Genomic DNA, 20,710 nt, shown 5'->3' on the forward strand with positions numbered 1-20,710 from the left:
GGAATGTTCGTATGTGGTTAGTGAGGCAGGTAATTTATTAGGTGCATGAAAGCAAAGATAGCTAAGAGATGGACAGACAGACGGGTGTGAGAAAAATTTCAACGAAATTAAAAATTTTAAGGAGCCGAGAAAAAAACAATTGTAAGCACTAATTAGCTGCAGAAATTTGATTCATGAAATCGTGAAATGAAAAGCTGAAGAATTCAAAGACACCGAAGGGTGGAGAAGAATGGTCGTTCGCGATCATCTCAGTGAGGAGCTGCTAGTGTCATTGAAAATTAAAGTATGGAATATTTCACATTGATGAGTAGATGTGGTATGAAATGAATGATTGAGTGAACTTAATGAAGGAAAGGGAAAACATTTAAAAAGAAATAAAAATAAAAAATACTCAAGGCAATCTTTTGGCAGTTCTAGTGGAGAAAAGTCGAATATTACAGAGAATAGAGAAGTGGAATGAAAAAATTTACTAGAACTTCTAAAAAGCCACGAAAACAATCCGGAAAGAGTACCCAAGACGATCTTGAGACAGTTGAACTTCAGTTAAACTAAGAGAAGAAGGAACTCACTAGAGAGGACGACATTGGTGAAGAAGCTGAAGAGAGTTCAGAGGTCGGCACTCATTGGAATCAGTGGGGCGCTGCGAACGACTCCTACTCTGGCGCTCAACGCAATGTTAAATGTGGTACCCGTTGACATTGCAGGCAGAATTGCCTCTACACGTACTGCAATCAGACTGAGCGCTGAGGCTATAAGCTCAACCTCACTTATGGGCACTCAAGCATTCTTAGAAGCTTCGAATTCATCCCGCTGTCAACGGATCAATGTATACCCTCGCTTAGTAAAGCCGGAACTTTTTCCACATATATTCCATCAAAGGAAGAGTGGACCGGGGGCTACAATTGGGGACAGTACCTGGTGAACTTGTTCACGGAAGGATCGAAGTTGGAAGGAAAGATTGGCGGAGGAGTTTTTTTGCGAGTCGCTCCCCATCACATTCAAATTCAGGTTACAGGACCACTGTGTTCCAGGCAGAGGAAGCCGCTTTCAAGGAGACAGCTGAAGGGAGAAAATTGTGATCTCCCTGACTATCTCGCGAAATCCTTTTGGCCACGTGTGGACCGGGGCGGCTCGGACGAGTTTCTGGGGTTGACAAAATATCATCTCTCCAATCTCGCGGGTTTTCTCACAGGTCACTATGCATGCTGTGAGACTTGGAACTACCTCGAGTCCCTTTCGCGCTGGATGTATGGAGAATGAGGTGGAATCATCCCAACACCTTCTGTTTAGCTGCCCTGCTCTGGCGGGGTTAAGATCCACGCATCTTAGCTCTTACTGCTTCGCTACGCCTGCTGATACAGCTGGCGTTGACATTAAAAATCTGATGAATTTCATCAGCAGCACAAAGCGGTTGACGCAAACGCAGCACAGTCATCGTTCGTAATCTACACACTCTAAACCCACCCTCCTAACCATTCCAACACCACCTCCTTCATAATGGTATCACAGAAGACGAATCCCTTTATCTGCGTCCAAGTGTGCTCATTCCTTGGGCAAGCAAGCTAACTTAACCTAAGAGAAGCTGAAATTAATTTCCAAAAACCCCCACAAATTGTCGCCCCCGTATTACTGAACCCCAAGCAACGGCGCACCCCCTGCTTAGCGTTAAAGCTTTAGCCGAGGTGCATATCAATGTGGCTTAAGATCAAAAAGAGATCCACAATAGATCAAGCTTTTCTATTGCGTTAGGGAATAAGTTCATAGCGATTTTATATTTCCTCTTATTTTACAACGATTTTTTTGCTGTTTTACAAAGGGTAAGGATTCATTCGATAGAACTTCTTCCGCTCTACAAAACTATGTAATTTGTATTTTTGAGTTATTTAACTTTTTATTTGTTTCGAGGCTTAGAAACGGAATACCCAGGAGGCAAAAATTAACATTTTCGACGCCTGCTTTTATTTGCTGTTCATCGAGGTCAAAAAGTAGCCGAAGCAGACCGGGACATGTGCGACGTGTATGGAGAAGGTGTTATAGGCGAGTCTACAACACGTCGATGACACGACTCGCAGAGGAGGACCTTCTGAATTCGATGAAGAACGTCTCAAATCACTTTTGAAGGAGAATGTTCTTCAAACCAGTCGTGAATTAGCGGAAAAAATGAATTGCGATCATAAAACGATTCTCAATCACCTTCTTTCAATGGGATTTATCGAAAAATTGGGAGCCTAAGTGTCTCACGAGCTCAACGAAAAAAACAAAGAAAGTCACTTTCAAATTGCTTCTCTGTACCTCGCCCGCCATCCAGCAACACGCGGTCATAAACAGCGCTTTTTTGTACCGAATCGTCACGGGAGATGAGAAATGATGTCTATACATCAATATGAAGCAAAGAATGGCGTGGGTGACTCCAGGAGATACGCCAAAGCCGAGAGTCAAGCCGGATCTCCATCCAAAGAAGATCATGATGTGTTTGGTGGGACTGGGAGGGGCATGTTGCGCTGGAAAGCGCTTGAAAAGAATGCCACAGTCAACAAGGAGCTCTGCATTACCCAGCTACACCGCTTGAATGAGGTTGTTCGACTGAAAATACCTAATCGACATAGTCAAACCCTACTCCTTCACGACAACGCCAGGCCCCGCGTTGCAAAAGTCTTCAAAGCTACACTTCAAGATCTCGAATAGGAGGTCCTTCAGCGGTTGCCGTATTTTCCGGACCTTCCACCGACCGATTACCATCTTTTCCGCTTCCTGTTAAACCATATGAAGGGCGTTACCTTCGATAACAAACAGTTCCTTAAAAACTGGCTCAACAACTTCTTTGACACCAGACCAGGCGATTTTTGGCGGAACGGCATCAACAAATTGGTCGAGAGGTGGAAGGAGGCTGTAAACAGCAACGGCGAATATATAATTGATTATCTTTATGATATAATTATGGCTACTTGTTTCAATAAAAGTCTATGGAAAAAACGTTACGTACTTATTCGCCAATCTATATTAAAATTTTTTTTGTAATGATGGCTCTCAATGCCTCAATCGTAGCTGGTTTATTCACAAAGCATACAGACTTTATATACCACCATAAATAAAAGTCCAAATGTGTAATATCACACGATCTTGGTGATCAATTTACTGGTCCGAAATAAGAGATAAATTGTTTACCGAAACGACGATACTGTAAATCCATTGTTTCACGAGCTGTATGGGAGTAGCGTCGTCCTGCTTGAACTAAATGTTGTTGAGTTCACGGGCTTCTATCAGAATGTCGTTTGGTCTTTTATCATGGCGTGACAGCGAGCGCCATTTACTGCTACATTGACGCCAGCCTCGTCTTTGAAGAAATATGGGCCGATGATTCCTCCAACCCATAGGCGGCACCGAACAGTTGCTTTCAATGGATGTAATGGCTGTTCTTGAATGGCTTCCGGTTGCTATTTGGTAGCCAGTAAGCCAAAAATGGGTGTAATCGATGAACGGGTCCCAAAATGCGGATCTTCGACGAGTTGTTCAAGAAAAATTATGACACTTTGGAAGATCGGACGGCTTCAAATCTTGCACTAGCTGTATTTTATACGCTTTCGAACCAAGATCTTTGCGTAGAATCGCCCAAGTAGGGCCATAAGATAGGCCAAGTTGTTAATATCGACGACGAATCGATTCTTCCGGGTCTTCGGCAAAACTCTAATTTACTGCCGCAATATTCTCTATTGACTTCCAGCTGTACGTAGTCTAATCGGTCGAGCATTATTGGCTGATGTAAAATTATTCCGAATTTTGCCGATGGATTGCCGAATAGTGCGGTATGTCGGTTATAAATTTAAAGCAAAAATTTCACTATCGAATTTAAAATCCTTACCAACGCAACATATTTTATGATACAAATGAATTTCCACAAAATGAATTTCCTACTTTTCTACTCTTTATGCAAATTCCGCAATTTTTCACAACTAAATAAGGTCAATGGATGTAAAGACCAATGCGAAAATACGACAAGAAACATAGAACCCAGCAAAGCTGTCGGCTTAATGTCCCCTGGTGTATGTGGAATAGTGACGATGCCAACGCTGGGTGCTACTGGTGGTAAAAGTGGCGTCGGTATTGAAATTAACCCAGAATGGAAATGACTATGAACGACACATAGTGGCGGACACTGTTTGGGTGGCGGGGCGGGCCACCGCGTCGAATGTGAAGCAACATAAAGACAGCTTCGAAAAAGTAAGCTACGCTATGGCTTACATAACATTGCAGGCTCGGCAGACAGCAGACGATGCAGTTTTACTCAATCCAGCACTGATTTGGATCGGGCACAGCTTGAAAATCACACCCCTCTCCCCCCAACGTATTTAAATTTGTTATTGGATCTCGTTGTGATGCAAAACACACATAAATCCTCACAAATGGGCGGCAACAGCAAATTCATTCATGCCGTCATGCTGACATTCATTCAAGCAAACAAATCAACGAACCAAACGACCAACGAACGAAAGTCAACTAGTCGGCCAGCCAGTCAGCCAACCAACAAGCCAGTCAACCGTGCGTTCACTCATTTGTTGGGATTTTGCATTTTCTACTTTGGCTTTTGCTATTATTGTTGTATTTTACGCCTTCATTTCTTGTCGCTTGCATTTTAACATTTTTAAGCTGCAGCAATTTGCATAATGCAACAGCGTCAGCAACAATAATGTAACAAAAACAACAACAATAATGTAACGAAAACAGCAACAGCAACTACAACAATAGCAAATAATAATAATACTCAACCAACAACAAATAATGGGGTTAAGGCAAAGCATTGCTGCGCCGCTCGAAGGACTTGTGAGGCGCATGGCTCGGAGGAAGCGAGCGTTGATGCAGCCAGAAAAGAATGAAGGCCGTGTTGAAGGCGGTGGTTTGCTCGACAGCTCGGTCAATACGCCATTTTTATTTTACTTACCAACCACAAAAAGTGCCGTATTGATTGTTGGTATGTTTGTGTGGAGTGGCTCATGGCTGGTGACTTGACAATGATTAAGGCGCTGTAGGTGCAGAAAAATGGCGCACATAGTAAGGGTAAGAACAAAACGAGAAGACTCGTGCAAGGGATTAAGCAAATATTGAACGGTATATGGCGGTATCGTAAATTAACGCAAATTGCTGGCGAATTAATGAAAGTATGCGTGCGTGTGTGTGTACGTGTGCGTAAAGCTTATATGCCAGAGGATGGAACGCTTAAATTAACAAAAAAAAAAAAATACTCTAAAAGTGATTAGAAACGAGAAGCCTAAGCAAAATGTTATAAAATAAATTTTTAAAGAGGAAGAAATTCAAATTAGGACCACCTGTCGAATCATATACGATTATCCAAATGAGGTTTCAAACAAGGTGATTCTCTATCTTTGCCGAGCTGGTACTATCTTTCATAAGAGTACTCTAGCTACTAGCATATGCTGATGCCTTCGACATTATCGGCGGAACCCCTTCCTTTCGAGCTCTTGGACTACGGCTTTGACAATTTGCGCAACGTGAGGCCTGGCGCTGCCGTGAAGGAGTATGGCTTTACCATGCCGATCAGGTCTTTCCAGTTGAATAGCTTCATTCACGCGGTGTAGATGGGCAATGTCGAGCTCCTTGCTGACCGTGGCAGTTTTTTCGAGTATTTCCCTATGCACCATGCCCTCGTAGTCCCTCCAAACACATATCTTTTATGGATGAAGATCCGGCTGTACTCTCGGCTTTGGCGTATCTCCTGGAGCCACCCACTCCCGTTTTTGCTCCATATTGATATATGGGGGCAATTTCTCTTCTTTCGTGACGATTCGATATAAAAAGCGCTGTTCATGACCGCGTGTGGCTTGATGACGGGAGAGATGCTGAGAAGCAATTTGAAGGTGACTTTCTTTTTTTTTTTTGTTGAGCTCGTGAGGCATCCAGACTCCCAATTTTTCGATAAATCCCATTGAATGAAGGTGATTGAAAATCGTTTTATGATTCCAGTTCGTTTTTTCCGCCAATTCTCGACTGGTTTGGCAACCTTTTTTTTTTTAAAGTGACTTATACTTATACTTACACTTATACTTATACTTATACTTATACTTATACTTATACTTATACTTATACTTATACTTATACTTATACTTATACTTATACTTATACTTATACTTATACTTATACTTATACTTATACTTATACTTATACTTATACTTATACTTATACTTATACTTATACTTATACTTATACTTATACTTATACTTATACTTATACTTATACTTATACTTATACTTATACTTATACTTATACTTATACTTATACTTATACTTATACTTATACTTATACTTATACTTATACTTATACTTATACTTATACTTATACTTATACTTATACTTATACTTATACTTATACTTATACTTATACTTATACTTATACTTATACTTATACTTATACTTATACTTATACTTATACTTATACTTATACTTATACTTATACTTATACTTATACTTATACTTATACTTATATTTATACTTATACTTATACTTATACTTATACTTATACTTATACTTATACTTATACTTATACTTATACTTATACTTATTCTTACTAAAATCACTTAAGTTGGGATTTAAGTTATAAAAGATACTTTTTATATTTCAAAGACACTTAAGCCTATTGAAGATTTACATTCTCACTCTACTCTACAAAACTAAACTCATCACAAATTGAAAACCTATACTTGTTTTTATCCCATGTAGTTCACACAAATCTGTTAAGAGTGATTTTCAATTCACTTAAATGCACTTAAGCTCATAATTCATTAAGTAATAAAATTGCGCAATTCGAAAAGTGCTTTGGGAAAAGCCAAACTGAGAAAAGAGCAAGGAAAATTTGCTGGAATTTTATTACAGAATAAATGCAGACAAATGCACTTAGCAACATTTTTGAGTGCATACGCAATGCATTAACAACCGCATTCACGTGCAGATGTGCCTAAGCCATACGTACAAGAATTCACCTGCAAGCTTAAATTAAGTACATAAATACATAAGCATTTAAGCTTTTGACGTAAGAAAAACAAATTTTGATGGAAAATCAATTAGAATTTTTCGTTAAGCACACTTAAGGCATATGCTTAAGCAAAAGAGACGTGATGGTTAGCTGGTCTGCGATCTCATAAGTGCCCACTCAAGTTTGAGGCTATTTTTGCGGAGGCTAACGTTGGTGGTGGTGGTGAACGAAGACGGATGTCCTTAGGTGCTTGCTTATGCTTTAATATAAACCTATCACATGCCGTTAAGTCTGCTGCTCAATTACATTTCCTTAAGGATTCCACGGCATACCTACACGACATTGCTTGCTCTAATAAATTTAATTATTTTAACAATTTATCAACTACGCCAGGGCAGACAAGAAGTGTGTGAAGGCGCAGGGACATGTCGAGTGCAAGGCAGAAGGCAAGCCATATGAAATTCATATGCATAAGTATTCATATATGACTGTGTATGTATGAGTGGTTATGTATGTGTATGTGACATACACAACTTGGAAAGATATTTTGGGCGTTCGTGAACTTGCCTTTCATTAACTTCTCATATTTGCTCAACTAAAAGCACACATTTGCTCTAAGCTATGATGTTGTTGTAGTTATTTGCTGTTGTTGTTACTGTTATTATTGTTGCTATTATTGTTATTGCTACACAGTAGCTGGTTGTAGTTGTTGTTGCTGTTGTGCATGCGCTCTGTTAAGCACCTTGCGAAAATCCTTATGGCCAATTTTGCCAACAAAATATAAGGAAAAGTGTAGCAGCATCTCAGGCGCAAGACAACATCAAAAGGAATAGAAGAATACATTTGAACTAAATTACAAAATTGCAGATGTTTCAAGTACACACAAGCCGGTACACCCACACACATACACATTTATATGCATATACGAGTACAAATACACATGTATATGTGTGCATTTATGTAAGTATGTGTGTTTGTATGAATGCGCTTATTACACATGTCAAGTTGATTGCCAAAAAATTTCCACAGCGACACTAGTAATTTAGAAAATTTGATACCATCGTCTCCTGCCTCCTCTCTGCCATTACTCTGTCTTCCCTCATCCCGCCTTTCAGTTCTTTGCCCTTTTAGTCATTATCTTTACTGTATTACTTGCACTTGCAGTTGTTTGCTTTGTTGTTGTTGTTGTTGTGCGCAAAATTTCACTTTGGAGAATTTATGGCAAAGTTAAAAGTTCAAAGCTGAACTATCAGTAAGATAAATCATTCTAAAATTTCTGGTGCTTGGGTGGCGCCATTGTGGGTTTGCTTTATTTTTCTGTTAAGAAGATGAAACAGTAAATTTTTGAGTGTTAAAAGCGAATAGCAAAGGTTTTTGACAAGATGTAGATTTAAAAAATGAGATAAATGAGAGTTGATAAGCATTTTGTTTGCATTTTGCATTTCCACTCTTTGCATTTCCACTCTTTGAATATCTGGGGAAACTAAATAGCTAGCGAAAAAACGTCATCCCATACAGATGCCGACGGCCTTTCAGCTATCTTACACGAGAAATGTCCAGCGCTGGCGACACCACTCAAGATTATCTCTAACAAATCTTTATCTATAGGCACTCCCTTGAATGAATGGAAGTTTGCAATCATCCCACCTTTTTAAAAGCGGAAGCAAAAATGATGTTCGCAATTACAGGCCGATTTTCAAGCCATCAAACATTTCCAAACTGTTCGAATGCCATGCAAAGGACAACATTTATTTTGCAGTTAAGTCTTTAACTAACCCAACCCCACATGGTTTTGCAACTAGTTGCTCTGTAGCTACTAATCTTGCTGTTTTTAGTGATTAATCTTTTCTGCTTCTTGCGCCTTTCTGCAATGTCTTAAATCATATTTGACGGACAGACGCCCAATGGGGATTCTTCGACAAATTTTGTTCATAAATACCAGAGAAGACAATTTTTTACTGATTTTAATAATTTTTTTCTTAAAATCCCGTTGATTAGAGTTACAATAAAAAAAGCCCCAAACCTAATTGGAATAAATGCATTTTTTTATTTTTAAAGTTTTTTTTTTATTATATCAAAACACGCCTTTGAATAAGGGTATTTTTATGAAAAAATCAGAAAAACTTTAACCCTTATTTTGACAGACATATGAATTGTCATATAGAGTACCAATGGGTCTGGGTGGGAGTAAATCTATCATAATTTTGTGGAAACTTCAGTTTATCTTTATTGTAACATTTTAAAAACTTAAATAGAGTATTCTATAAATCAAAATAAACATTGAAATTAAAATTACTTGTTTTTTATGCAATTAAAACATATGTAATAACATTTCGAATGTTGCTGGCAAACAGCTTCTTCACACTCCTGGCAGAAGAATCTGGTTTTACGGCGATGTTTGTCTTGAGCATGGCATAAACTGCAATCCCGTTTTTTTCTAAGGTATCACTTTTGGTTTCTGTGAGGGTTTTGGGCAGCTTCTGTAAAATGTGCTTGTTATATATACAATTGTCTACGTACAAGTTCTTGAATACATACCTTAGATTTTCCCAAAATAGCTTCAATTCCAGAAGAACAAGCGGAATGCTTCATAACATGTATGTTGTTACGTCTGCACTCGATTTGCGGAAGTGCTAACATTTCCGATAAATCGCATGCAAAATTTCTGCGTGCGTCTAATTTAGTGTAAGTGTTATTTTCTTTGCATATAACAAAACTTCCTAACGTCATCACATCTATTTACAATATTGTAAAAAAACGCTCTCTTTGTCTTCCTTTTAGTTTAGTGTATCGAGTTAGCATTTGGTCCATGGCATCAACACCTTCAACTTCCTTGTCATAATTAACCGTGATAGTAATATCACTGCTTTGTTCTTCTTAGGAACGTATGAACAAATGGCTACATTGTCTTTGTGGAATCCAAACTCAGAGGAAAGAACAGTCCTATTCTTGTGCTTTTTCATTTCGAGTGGGATGCATGCTTTATTGCTTCGAAGGGTTCCAACGTATGACAGCCCCAAGCCAATTAGAAGCTTACATAAATTAAAACTGGAAAAGAAGTTATCAGCAACTATTGTGCGCCCAGAATTTGCATATTTTGTAACCAAACGTATAAGCTCATTTTCTCCTTGGTTTTTTGCTCTCTCCTCATTGGGTTCTTTTCCGGTATAAATATTTCCAATCAAAGGATAATGGGTTTTTGCATCACATGCCCACCATACTTTTATACCGTACTTAGCTGGTTTTGAAGGTATATATTGTGTAAATTTTGTTCTTCCTCGATAAGGAAAGAGTTGTTCGTCAACAGTTATCTCACTATACGGTCGGAAATTCTTTTGAAGATTTTCATTTAGAAAGTTCCAAATGTCTCGTATTGGTGCTGCTTTATCAGTTTCTGAGCGAAAAGATCTAGTACGCCCGTCATCGAAGCGTATATAACGTGATATTGTCAAAAAACGACGGTAAGACATCGTTGCTCTGAAAATTGGCATCTAGTTCGTTTTCCACAAAACTGACGCTGCCTGATTATTGTTATTGCTGACTCCTGCTGCAATAAGAATACCAAGAAAACCTCTCAGCTCTGCTTCGTTAAGATCTTGCCATTCTTTTAGATTAGTAGGATGTTTCAAGTTCCATTCATTTGTTTTTGCCGTACCGTACTTGTTTGTTTCGCTTATAATAATACAATATATGATATATTTGGTGTAAAAAATGCATCAAACACTTCAACAGGCGAATTCGATTTGATAGTTGGTCCACCGGAAGAACGCAGTATATTATGGGAGCGAATGCGACCACTTTGAGGCACTGTCTTACTCCAAACTGTCCCATCTTTGCCAATAAAGTTGTTACTTACATCAGTATTGAAATCGTCATCGCTTTCTGAACTACTATAATCTTCCCCGACTTCAATTTCATATTCAGCTTCAATATCTGAAGCTTCAAGTGGCGACTCATTTTCATCGTCTAAGGCACAAAAATTAGAATCATTATCGCCATTTTCGCTCTCATTTTCAATCTCTTCGGTCAACGCATTTGCGACCAACTCATAAAAATTTGGATCACTACGTGGCACATTATCATAAATAAAATCTATTTTACTCATTTTTATGCAATAAATACACGCTTTCACTGAAAACACCGACTATTCTTCACTTGAATGCAAACAACAATTTATGACTTCAAATGACACATTCAATATGAAGAAATAAAAATATTTTGTATTACGGGATTTCAAATTCAAATTAGCAAAGAAAGCCATGCACAAACCGAAAATAAAGTAGGCCGGTGCATACAAAAGTATATTGCAACTACGTTATACGCGTAAGGGTCTGGCTAGACCCATTAGTACTCAATGTGACTTTTTCACTAGAAAAGTTAATTTATTATATATCTATAAAATTTTATAATTAGCTGCATGAAAAAAACTCTACTAAAATACCAAACCAAGGATATCAAGAAGCAAAAAAACATAAAAGAGCCTCCTGTCATATAAAATAGTGAAACAAAGTTTAAAAAGGTCTGGCTGGACCCATTGGTACAAATTAGGATTAAAAGTAAAAAATTGCATTTATTCAAATTTGGTTTGGAATTTTTTACGCTAATACATCCCGGCTAGTATGCAAATTCCAACCTCCTTTTAGAAGCGAAATCATCTCCTAACTACCTAAAAACTTATAACCTAATTTTTTTCAAGAACAAGCCTAGAATATGCACCGGAAAAATTATAAAAAATGGACATTTGGGGGGCTGCTGAGTCCGAATTCGTTATGCATTTGACCTTCCAGGGTCAAATTGAAGGCCAACTTAAGGTCAAACACAGAATATTCCCAGGAAAAGTTAAAAAAAAATTGATATAAACATTTTTGGGGTTGCAGAGTCCGAATTCGTTATGCATTTGTCCTTCCAGGGTCAAATTGAAGGTCAATTTAAGGTCAAACACAGAATATTCACCGAAAAAATTAAAAAAATTGATATAAACATTTTTGGGGTTGCTGTCCTTCCAGGGTCAAATTGAAGGTCAATTTAAGGTCAAACACAGAATATTCACCGGAAAAATTAAAAAAAATTGATATAAACATTTTTGGAGTTGCTGAGTCCGAATTTGTTATGCATTTGTCCTTCCAGGGTCAAATTGAAGGTCAAACACAATTTGGTTTTTCTTTATATTTTTGTCTAGTCGGTAAGGTACTTAGTACTATAGATTATTAAAAAAGAAAAATTAGAAATAAAAAAAATAATAAATTCGTTAACAGAATGAATGCTTTGAGAAGAGTGTGTTTGTGAGAAATAGTGTTACATTTGTGAAAATTCGTCTTTTTTTGGTTCAATAGAACAAGTCTCTGTGGCTTCAAGTTAATCTCTTTGTAGTGTAGTATGGAATGCAGCTACTGAAAAGCGATACACGGAACTACACTGTATAAGCTCCTCGGAACGTATAAGATTACCTTTGTATACATCGAACAATCTGTGAAAATATTGTATACTACGAGGGTCGCTGGAAAAGTCCGTGTGAAGTCAGAGAGATGGCACTATTGGCGCGTATCGATATTATGTTTAGTTAGTAGTATCCCTTGAAAAAACACACACCAAGTTTCAGACAGATCGGTATATTTCTTCGTGTTTGCCATTCGTTTGAATTGAACAAGTCGAGTTTTTTTCCATCACGACAACGCACCAGCTCACGCCTCAGCAGTTGTGGTCGCAAAATTAATGGAAATAGGATTCGAACTCGTTTCATATCTCCCCTTTAATCTCCAGACTTGGCTCTCTCGGATCTCTCGGACTACCATTTGTCCCCAGATCGAAGAAATGGTTGGCGAGAAAAAGAGTATATTCAAACGAGGAGGTGACAACATAAACGAATATCTATTTTCCAGGCTTAGACAAATGCTATGATTCGGCAGGGAGCAGCCTACTAGAACAGTGTTGGACGAAGTGTATAAGCCTGAAAGGAGACTATGCCGAAAAATAAAAGAGGCTTCTTCTTCGTCTTAATTGGTACGATGACTGCTTACGCGATTTTGACCAAGTTTAACAAAGCGCGCCAGTCGTTTCTTTCTCGTGCGAGGCCTTCTTGTTCCTCTGCTATCACCAGCTGGTACCGCATTGAATAATTTCCCAGCCGGAGCGTTTGTTTTCATTCAGACAATATGACCCAGCCAATGTAGCCGCTGGATCTTTATTCCCTGCGCTATGTCTATGTCGTCGTAAGGCTCATACAGCTCATCGTTCCATCGCCTGCGATATTCGCCGTCGCCAATGTGCAGAGTTACAGCTAGTAGGTTGTTGAAGCCATACAGTTGTTTAAAACTCTACTGTATGTACTACCATAAAACCTGAAGATCAATTATCCGCTCCCCTTTTCACAGTGCCTTAACCAGACTCTCTTAGCACTTAATAAAGCTCTGAAGGTTTAGAGGCCAGCCATAGCATTGATCAATAAGGAAACATCCTTAGTCTGTTCTCCTGCGTGTATGTTGATACTTTTCCAAGCATTTCTAGTAACAGTCAAAAAAAACTCAGAAGGCTAAGTGGCCAGCTTCCGCTATTATTAATAAGAACCCAATCTTACGCTGCACAATCAATCTCCAGAGTCACCTCCTTTGCATGTATCGCTGCTTTTGAACCCATTTACACGCGCACGTCCAAAACTATCGCAAAATATCTCTGGCCTTCTGATTTCACAAAGCGACTCCAAACGTCCATTAATCGCTGCTTGTGCTGCATAATGGGAATTTTCTGACCTCAAACTATATCTAGCACCGAATTAGTGAGAATTAGTGATCCGCAGAAAGAAATGGCAATTATTCGGCCACACCCTGAAGAAGAGTGACGACAACATTGCCAAACAGGCGCTGCGATGGAACTTCTTCCAACAGACAGGACGAAATATAGACAGATCACGAACCACCGGGCGCCGTTCAACGGAGGCGGATATTATGTATTTGAATAAGACTTCAAATGAATTTTAGAGCCCTTGAACAAAACCGTGTTCGATGGCGAAGGAAAGATGCTGACGTTCTATGCTCCAACTATGAGTTAGAGTATCCTATACATATCTTTTTTTTTTTCGTTTTTTTGTGGAGGTAGCAAAAAGCATTGAAAGCCGAAAAGTGTGAGAAGACACTAAAAACCCACCCCATCCTCCCGCGGGACGACCGTTAGGTGTTAGATATTACTTCATGAGAGGGGGAGCGGCTCTACGTGAAAATCTGCGCTGTTGTTCAGCGCAATGCAGTTTGGTAATTACTATTCTTGTCACATTACTGACAGCGGACCAATGTTCTTCTGAGACAAGCATGATATCTACTAGGTTACTAACCATTATTGGCTTCCCAACCCTATCACTCAAATCTTCTCTTTCCAGCTCAAAACGAGGGCAAACAAAGTAAACATGCTCTGCATCTTCAACTAGACTGTCACAAAAGGTGCAGTACGGGTCATCTTCATGCTTAAATCTATGCAAATAAGCTTCAAAGCATCCATGCCCACTAAGTACTTGAGTCAGTTAGGAATCTATCAGTCCATGATTTCGATTTATCAATATATATATTTCGTTCCATAGAGACAATTTGGGAGAAAATTAGTGGTGGACAAATTAAGAAACTTATCAGATGCCACCATATCGATTTATGAGTGGGCCAAAAGTTATGAAGGAGTAAATTTTTTTGTTTAACATCCTCCTGTTATTAAAATTTTAACAAAATTGAGGACGTAGGTTTTTCTATCGGTGAAGTTTTTTTTATCTCAAAGGAAGAAATTGGTTTTTATGAAAGGCCAGTCTACCTATTTTTTGCTCTGATTTCAATAGATTTGTCTAAAAACGTCGAGAAATATTACGATTAACTCCGAGGCATTATTGCATTGTACCTTTAAACTTAAATTCTGCATTTTTCCAAACTAAATCCACTTGAAGTTTCACATTCACTTCCTTGCTGCACTTACTTGTGAATGTGTGTATGTATGTATGTAAATAGCGCGAGGTTAAATCAATTTAAACTTACTTCAATAAGCGATTTTCTTCACATTTCTATTTTTAGTTTCTCACTTTTCGATTTCAGGTGGCTAAGGGAGCGGGGGGCGAAGTTGTCGCATTCGCATTTCGTATGCAAAGGCAATAAGCGTATAAATACCACAGAGCGCGGCGTTGTCACGTAAGTCACACACACATACAAAGACAGTGTGCGCAACATATTAATAAAATAGCAATGTGGCACGCACTTTGAGGCACACATATGCCCATATTTACATACACATACACATGTACGCATATACTTATGTGACAAAACACTATGTAACACACTCTGCGGGCCATTATAGCGCGACTCGCGCTGCTTTTATAAAATTGACAGTTGTTTGTGTTGCTACAACTCCGTTTGCCACATAACGCCATAAATACGTATACCACCTGCGCTCCCTCTTGTCTTGTCCTTCGCTCTGTGCGATTCAGCGCAACTTCAATTAAAATGCGCGGCACATGAGCGCATATTTTACAAGCAAAGCATTGCAAGGAGCAGAAGAAAAAGAAGAAAAAAAATAAAGGATAGAAAGAAATATGCGAAACTACTACATCTTGAAAAGAAGTAGTTGTCAAAGCTAGTGGTAGCGAGTAAATAAAGTGAGGAATAAATAAAAAATATGAAAATGATAGCGAAAATTGTGGTATTCATACGAGTATGCGCTCACACACACACACACACATAAGTGCAGGAGAAGCATACCCTCTAGGCAATTTCACTGGTAACGATTATTAATTTAGAACTATGATTAATTCGCGCCGCTGTTTGCGCGGTGAGTTCCTATGAAATAGCAGTTGGAACAGTTTCGATAGCTGGAAGTTAGTACTAAATTGGGAAGAACATCAGTACCAAGTTTGTACTAATACCAAATTCCACAGAGGGAAACTAGTATGCATACCTCTTTTTGATTAGAACTTAATTAGAGTACTTAGTACTAAATTAGTTCTTTTCTTGTACTTAGTACTAAATCAATACTTAGTACTTATTGGTACATTTTAGTACTTAGTACTAAATAAGTACTTAGTAGTTATTAGTGCTTAGTACTAATTTAGTACCTTTCCGGTACTTAGTACTAAATTAGACAGGTGGAAACATGTACGCACTACATCCCTTTTTCGGTCATTTGGTACTAGTACTAAATTTTACAGATGAAAGTATATTCTACATCCCTATTTTGCTCATTTCGATACGTCCAGAACTAGTACTAAATTTTTCCGGAAGAAGCAATTATGTCTTTTATCCCTTTTTCAATCATTGGAACTAGTACTAAATTGTACAGATGAAAACTAGTATGTTCTGCATCCCTTTTTGCACGTTTCGACAAGTCTTGAACTAGTACTAAATTTTACGCGTAAGAATAAGTGTGCTTCGCATCGATTTTTTAGTCTTTTGGAAGTAGTACTAAATTTGGCAGACGAAAAGTAGTAGTGCTCTGCACTCCTCTTTTGCTTTTGTGGAATTAGTACTAACAATTAGTACACCCTGTGTTCTTTTCTTCATATTTTGAAATTAGTACTAATTTGCATAGATGGTAACTAGTGCTTTGAGCGTCCATTTTTTTCCTTACGGAATTAGTACTAATATACATTTGACTCAGGGAAATTCAACAGGGTCTGCATTGCTGGTTCTTAATTACTACTAAATGCAACGTTTAAAAGCAAATGTGCTTGTATCCTTCTTCTGGTCATTTCGAAGTAGTAGTAAATAATATGCGTTGCACCCATTTGTCCACACTTTGAGATTAGTACTAAATTATGCAGATAACTAATAAATTAATATGCTCTACATCTCTTTCCTGCACCCATTTGCTCAAATTTTGAGTACTAAATTATACAAATAAAAACTCCCTTTTCCGATGATTCCGATTTAGTACTAAATGCGACATATAAAAATAAATGTGTTCTTCACACCTTTTCTGGTAATTTGGAATATGTACTAAATTCGCCAGATGAAAGCTAGAATGCTTACTTTCTGTTTTTACTAAGTAAGAACTAGTACTAAATTCAATAGCTGTAGCCCAGAGTGTTCTTCATCTTCTTTCGAATTTTTCGATGCATACTAAAGTATACAGATGAGAAATAGTACGCTCTGTATCCTAGTTTCTAAATTCCAGAATTAGTACTAAATTATAAAGATGAAAAATATAACGCTCTGCACGAATTTCTCTCAATTTCAGAATTAATACAATACTAAATTATACAGATTTTTATTTAATATCCAATATAAATTCGACAATTAAAAAAAGTGAAAATAGTACGCTCTGCATCTATTTTTTTAAACTTCAGAATTAGTACTAACTTCTAAAATTTAATTGACTCATAAAATCTAGCCTGGACTGCATCTCTTTGTGATGGTTCTGAATTAACGCTAAATTATATGGTCGGTATTCCTCTGTCGTTAGTTCGAAACTAATATTAAATTCGACGGATGTGATTTAGTACACACTGCGCACACATCTTTCGATAGTACTAAATTAGGCAGTTCATATCTGGTACGTCACGCATACTTTTTTCGATAATTCGCAATCAGTACTAATTTTGATGCATGAAAACTTTTATGCTCTGTTAGATATTTTTAGATTCCATCCTAAATTAGACAGATGCAGGCGCTCTTTTTTCACTAGTTATATTAATAACTAGTACTAAATCAGACTAATTATATCTAAGGCCCTCTGCATTGCTCTTCGATAGTCTGGCACTCCTCATAAAAATATCTGCCGTTCGGAGTCGGCTTAAAACTGTAGGTCCCTCCATTTGTGGAACAACATCAAGACGCACACCACAAATAGGAGGAGGAGCTCGGCCAAACACCCAAAGAGGGTGTACGCGCCAATTATATATATTGTATTTATATATATAGAATATATATATTAAAATTCTAAAATAATCCATCAATTTTTATTCATTGAATTTAAGAAGCTCAAATTATCATCGCTATACTATCTCATATTTTCCCTACAGGGCACCTTGTTCAAGTAGTGTGAATGAAGTTAGTGTGGCAAACGCGCGCGAGCGTTTTAATAATATTAAAAATATTCCCATGCTCACACAAATACACAGCCAGCTACAAACATACAACCATGCACATACACGTAAATATGTAAGAGAACAAATGCACACCTCTTTCCTAATTTAATTTTTGCTCCTGCCGTTCACTTTGTTTGAGCCAACCACTTGCTTGCTTTGCTTTGCAGCACCTAATAAAGTATGGAAAGTGGAATGCCTTTGAGTTGTAGAAGAATAAAAGCTCCCACTGTGCGTTTTGCGGTGTATAGGTGTGTGTGGCTGTGGCTGTGGGTAATTCATAATGTCTGGGGCAATGTTGGGACTAGCATATGATGCCTTGGCATCGATATTGAAATTATTGAATTTTGTTTTCTGCAGCAAAAAAGGCAAATATTCTTTAAAGCGATCAGCGAACTTTAAGTAGGAAAGTTTAATGAAATATTTTTAAAGAATGCTAGAAAATTTTTAAAGTAATTTGAAAAGTGATATACGGTTACAGTGTAATTTCTCCTAACGGACACCTTTATCAGCTGAACATCTCTCTTTAGCGGTCACTTTTTTCTACACCAAGTCTTATGTAATAGGACTATGAATAAGTTCGTGCGGTTTTTTTTCGAAATTTGAAACTTTATTGACGTAAAATGGTTACAAATTTAATATTCAAAATATTGTCCATCGCTTACTACTACTTTTTCCCATCTTTCTGGGAATTCACGGATTCCCTTTGTGAAAAATTCGGTCGGTTTTGCCGCAATCCACGAATCGATCCATTTTTTGACTTCATCGTAATTACGGAAGTGCTGGTCAGCCAGGCCATGTTGCATCGATCGGAAGAGATAGTAATCGGATGGCGCAAGGTCTGGACTATACGGCGGGTGGGGTAGGACATCCCATTTGAGCGTTTCTAAGTATGTTTTGACCACTTGTGCAACATGTGGCCGAGCATTGTCATGTTGCAAAATAACTTTGTCGTGTCTATCGGCGTATTGCGGCCGTTTTTCTCGCAGTGCTCGGCTCAAACGCATCAATTGTCGTCGGTAGACATCCCCCGTAATCGTTTCATTCGGTTTCAGTAGCTCATAATACACAACACCCAGCTGGTCCCACCAGATACACAGCATAACCTTCAGGCCATGAATATTCTGCGCCGACGTCGATGTTGAAGCATGGCCAGGGTATCCATACGTTGCCCGACGTTTTGGATTGTCGTAATGGACCCACTTTTCATCGCCAGTCACAATTCGATGCAAAAAACCCTTTCTTTTGTGCCGTTGAAGCAGTTGTTCGCATGCCATAAAACGGCGTTCAACGTCTCTTGGCTTCAATTCATACGGCACCCAATGGCCTACCTTTCGGATCATTCCCATGGCTTTTAAACGTTTGGAAATGGTTGATTGATCAACTCCCAAAGTTTTTGCAACCTCTTCTTGCGTTTGAGCCGGATCTTGATCGAGCAATTCCTCCAATTCGGTATCCATGAACTTTGGCGGCGCACCCTCGCGTTCTTCGTCTTCCAAGCCAAAATCACCACTTTTAAAGCGTGCAAACCACTTCTGGCACGTTCGCTCAGATAGAGCATGCTCACCATAAACTTCCACCAAGATACGATGACTTTCGGCTGCTTTTTTCTTCATATTAAAATAATGAAGAAGAATTCCCCGCAAAAACACATTATTTGGCACGAAATTCGACATTTTCAAGTGTGGTAAAAATATTGTTGTTTACGCTTCAAATAAAAAACTTATACTGACGTTTGTGCCTTACGACAGTAGCTCTCCAATGAATGTTTGGAAATGTGGATCGATGGAATAATAATCAAGTTACGCCATCTGTTGTAAAACCGCACGAACTTATAAATAGACCTATTATCTGAATAAATTACCTTATTTACTTCACATACAAAAACTGACTGATGGTGAGTGTCCGCTTAAGCGATTTTGGTCGAGTTCTACAAAGCTCGTCAGTCTCTTCTTTCGCGCACTAACTGACACCAGTTAGACACAACAAGTGAAGCCATGCCCTTCTTCTTCTGATCTTTCCAACATTGAGGAGACTTTTCTTTTCCTCTACTACCACCAGCTGGTATCGCAGGTACCTACTTTCAGCGCCGAAGCGTTTGTATCCATTCGGACCATATGGCTTAGCCAACGGAGGCGTTGGATTTTTATTCGCTGCACTTTATCTATGTTGCCGTAAAGCTCACACAGCTACCTGTCCCATCGCATACGACACCTGCCGCCGTCAATGGTCGAAAAATCTTCAACAGAATCTTTCTCTCAAACACTCCAAGGGGTCCTCATCGGATATTGTCGTCGCCAAGCTTCTGCGCCATACGATAAGACGAGCATAATGAGAGGCTTACATGTGTTAATTTTGTTCGTCCAGAGAGAGCTTTACTACTCAATTGACAGCGAGCCTGTCCGAAACTTCGTTTGATATCAATTGACGCGAGAGCTCTTTACCGATTCTGACGGCACTTCTGGTATCGAACAATACCATCTTGCACAGCCGTATTAGTTTGCGCTGCCATGTTTGAATAGCTCAGCTGGCAGTCCGTCGGCTGCCGCGGCTTTATTCTTACCACGCCATGGTCGGGTAGCGTAACGAAAGTCCTGTCGGAAGAATTGAGGCTCTGAGCTGGACCTTCAACGAGTAGTAGAGGAGATAAGCGTTCCTCTAAACGATCTATACATTGCGATTGGC

General features: G+C 38.6%; 1 protein-coding gene across 8 annotated transcripts in view; it reads left to right on the forward strand.

The window, feature by feature from the left end:
- LOC128858936 (transcription factor btd-like) overlaps positions 1-20,710 on the forward strand; it is a 63,637-nt gene that overhangs the window by 35,599 nt on the left and 7,328 nt on the right. The window lies entirely within an intron of this gene.

Source organism: Anastrepha ludens, chromosome 3 (genome assembly GCF_028408465.1).
Source record: "Anastrepha ludens isolate Willacy chromosome 3, idAnaLude1.1, whole genome shotgun sequence".
Classification (NCBI taxonomy): domain Eukaryota; kingdom Metazoa; phylum Arthropoda; class Insecta; order Diptera; family Tephritidae; genus Anastrepha; species Anastrepha ludens.